Genomic DNA, 4,190 nt, shown 5'->3' with positions numbered 1-4,190 from the left:
GGCTTGTACACAACCCTCCCCCTGCACCCGAGCTATGTCAACAGGTCGTTCTTTCTCTTCGCCCTTACATCATCACACACAGAGATCACAATAACGTGATGCATCAAATGAACAAATCCACAAGGGCCGTGACGAGGATTCGAACCTGCGTCCGGGAGCATCCCAGACACTGCCTAAATTGACTGAGCTACAACAGGGTAAAAGGATCCAGGAAGTTCAGTAGAAGTTTGGTTTCAACCCTTTTACCCTGTCGTAGCTCAGTCGATTAAGGCAGTGTCTGGGATGCTCCCGGACACAGGTTTGAATCCTCATCACGGCCCTTGTGGATTTGTTCATTTGATGCATCACGTTATTGTGATCTGTGTGTGATGATGTAAGGGCGAAGAGGGAGAACGGCCTGTTGACATAGCTCGGGTGCAGGGGGAGGGGTTGTGTAAAAGCCTGGTTTGTGCCTCGGAGAGGCTATGGGATCCAGTAAGTTCAGTAGAACTTCGGCTTCAACCCTTTTACCCTATTGTAGCTCAGTCGATTAAGGCAGTGTCTGGGATGCTCCCAGACGCAGGTTCGAATCCTCGTCATGGCCCTTGTGGATTTGTTCATTTGATGCATCACGTTCGATCCCAGGCACTGGCGAGAAACAATAGGCAGAGTTTCTTTCACCCTATGTCCCTGTTACCTAGCAGTAAAATAGGTACCTGGGTGTGAGTCAGTTATTACAGGATGCCTCCTGGGGGTGGAGGCCTGGTCGAGGACCAGGCCGCAGGCACACTAAAAAAAAAAAAATTATGAATTATTATTCAATAACTGTTAGAGTGCCACAGGGCAGCATCTTGGGACCTCTCCTATTTCTTATATACATCAATGATCTGTCTCTAACATTTGTTTCAAACTGCAGGTACTGCAGGCAACTACTATAACACTACTGAACCAGTACAAACTGCAGGTACTGCAGGCAACTACTACAACACTACTGAACCGGATCATTCACGTAGTAACAAAGGAAAAAATCTACAGAAAGGTAATGTGAAAAAATAATATGCAGCATTTTTTTTTTTATTTCTATGGTACTATACTTTGCTCAGTTGTTAATTTTATATGAAGTTCTCACAAATTCATTAATAATAGGTGTTTTTACATTGAACTTTATTACCATCCTTATCTCTAATTTTAAAAAATGTGATATGAACCGCCAAATTCTATTATTTGTGGCTACGCCTATGGTGTCCCATCCCAGCACTGTCATATAATGCTTTGAAACTACTGATGGTTTTGGCCTCCAACACCCTCTCACCTAACTTGTTCCAACCGTGTCTACCACGCTGCTTGCGAAAGTTAATTTTCTAATATTTCTGTGGCATCTTTGTTTGGTTACCTTTTACAATATCTTCTTTTTATTCTACCATCTAGTTTTGGCATTTTATGCCTCTAACCTGGGAGCCACTTATTGGCATGTCTATACCTTTTCCAGTTTGTTGATGTGATTCTTTAGATATGGGCACCATACAACTGCTGCATATTCCAGCTGTGGTCTAACAAAAATTTTAGACAATTTCTTTAGTATTTGACCTATGTATTTAAAAGCAATTCATAAATGTAAGCAAGTGTAGCATTTGTCTCCAGGTGTTCTTCACATTTAGCTTTAATTATTTTTTCCAATATTTTCACTTACACTTGTAATATAGGGTTCGAGGTTCCCTATAGTGTCCTTTATTGAAATAGAGTTTAACAACCATTTCAATGTCCCTATTTTCTTTTAGATTATGTCTTAACATATAATAAATGTCCAACAGGACATGATTATGCTTTCCAAAGGGAGGATTTTATTGAATATCAAATATCTCTTCTCCTTTTTTTGTGAATATTTGATCTAGTACTGATGGAATAATTTATATAATAATCACTAGAAATTATTTAGATAAGAATTTGAATTTATGCATGTCTTTGTTTTGGCATGCCTCTATTTCCACATGTTACATTTCTGCATGTCTCCAATTCTGGAAGTGTTCACTTTTGCATGTGCCTGACAAGCTGGTGCATATGTTATATGCACCAGCTGTAATTATTACTCACTCTTGTAACAACCCCCACACCAGCTTTTCTCAGCAGACAGTTTCCCACAAATTGTATATAATGCATGACTTATTTTTAGAATTTTAATACATATTGCATCTGTCAATACATTATTAACAATAATATAGGTAATATGGTAGTCTAATGTAGAAATTTGACACTTTAACAGAATGTACGAGTATAAGCGTAATGTAATAATTCAATAATTACTATTTGTAGTTTTATGTATTTAAAACTATTTGGTAAATATTTTCTATACAATGATAATACGCTTCCACCCCCTGACAGAATCTGTGGTGCAAGCCTTACCTTGTTGAGCGCAATAAGAAAATTGTCTTCAAAACCTGGAATATTTGCAATGTAATATTAAGTAAGTAAATTTTATAATTTTTGTATTATATATGTATGTGTATATACTGTATATGGATATATGTGTATATATTTGCATATCAAGTATTGCTGATATGTTGAAGCATGTACTGTATTGGTGGAAACAGATACACGGTTAAGATTGCCAATTTACTGTAGTCTAGTCTAATTCAATCATTTTTAGTAATCTTTGAGAACATTTATGGTTGAAGTTGCCGGTGCCAGTGGACCACTTTGTGCTTTAGGCCTGGTGGAGCTTGGTCCACCAGGCTGTTGTTTGGAGTGGCCCGCAGACCCACATACAGTCTGCATATGATATACAGTCTGTTGATCAATTGAACTACAGTAGTTAGTTTTTATCATCCGAATGCACCAATATGTCTTCATTCTTCCCAAATGAAGGAACTAGGTAATATTCATCATCTGAATGCATCATCTGAAGCTTTTCCACACTCATGATACACGAGAGGTTTAAAAAACTTTTAAAACTTTTAAAACTTTTTGACCTATGTATTTAAAAGCAATTCAAAAGTTAAAAAGTGTAGCATAGGCCCCTCGCAGAATGTTCTTAATATGATCCTCAGGTTATAGTTTTCTATCTAAAACCACCCCTAGATCTCTTTCTTGATCAGAATTCTTTATAGATCTCTGTGGCTCGATCATAGAAACTGAGTAAATTCGTTACACTGGACCTTCCAGATCGAATACCATGCTGACAGTCTGATATATCATTCAGTACGTCTGCATCTAAAATTGAGCAATACCGGATTTATTATTTGGTTTTATAAATTTTATACTTATAATCTTAACTTATTTCAGAGACCACGAGTAATCTGGGCTTCGAACTCAACAGAAAAGCCTTCCGTAGACCTGCTTCTTTGCTACATAATAGACAAAATTTAGTAAGTATTGATTTATTATGTGTTTGTTTATTTATTTATTTTTTCTTTATATACAAGAAGTTACATTGGGGGAGAGTACAGTGACTTGAAGTTATACATTCTTGTAAAGCAACTAGCACTCATAGCGTTTCGGGCAGATCTAAGTATAGACCAAGGAACTTACCATCTTTTTTATTTCTGATGTTAACATTGTGTAACTGTAGATGAATTGCATTTGTTGATTTGCTCCCAAGTAAGATGTTGTAGGTCCTTTCTATGTTTAGTGTGAGTTTGTTGGTTGACATTAATAAGTGGATTTTTTTTAAATTTATTGTTTACATCATTATTTAATATGAGTGGGTTGGAGTCTGAGTAGATGAGGTTAGTATCATCATTATCTCATATCTCAGTGATTTTGTCGTAATGGTCAAGTAGCTGCACTGTACAAGTTGAGGACATGAGAGATAGCTGTAAGAGGTATTTCAATATCTTCCTGCTCTAAATCCAAGTGGCCTGGATTGTGGAGGTCATTGGTCTCTATAAAACTAGTAACCTGACTCCTGATCACTCTAACTGCTCTAAATCCAAGTGGCCTGGATTGTGGAGGTCATTGGTCTCTATAAAACTAGTAACCTGACTCCTGATCACTCTCAAATAATTTTATTATGTGGGATGTTAGTGCAACTGGTCTATAATTCTTTGCCAATGCTTTACTACCTCCCTTGTGTAGAGGAGCTATGTCTGCTGCTTTAAGAGCCTCTGGTATCTCCCCCGTGTCCAAGCTCTTCCTCCACACTATACTGAGTGCCTGTGCTACTGGCACTTTGCATTTATTTATAAATATTGAATTCCATGAGTCTGGACCCGGGG

The 4,190-nt window shown here is 37.5% G+C and overlaps 1 long non-coding RNA gene across 1 annotated transcript; it reads left to right on the top strand.

Annotated features, from left to right (window-relative positions):
* The first annotated feature begins 930 nt into the window (after positions 1-930).
* LOC138366907 (uncharacterized) lies at positions 931-3,341 on the top strand. Its single transcript, XR_011229243.1, has 3 exons — positions 931-1,018; positions 2,359-2,440; positions 3,259-3,341. It is a non-coding gene; the product is annotated as an uncharacterized lncRNA (long non-coding RNA).
* Positions 3,342-4,190: the final 849 nt, after the last annotated feature.

This window comes from Procambarus clarkii, chromosome 20 (assembly GCF_040958095.1).
Source record: "Procambarus clarkii isolate CNS0578487 chromosome 20, FALCON_Pclarkii_2.0, whole genome shotgun sequence".
Classification (NCBI taxonomy): Eukaryota; Metazoa; Arthropoda; class Malacostraca; order Decapoda; family Cambaridae; genus Procambarus; species Procambarus clarkii.
This window is presented reverse-complemented; position numbering and strand designations above follow the sequence as displayed.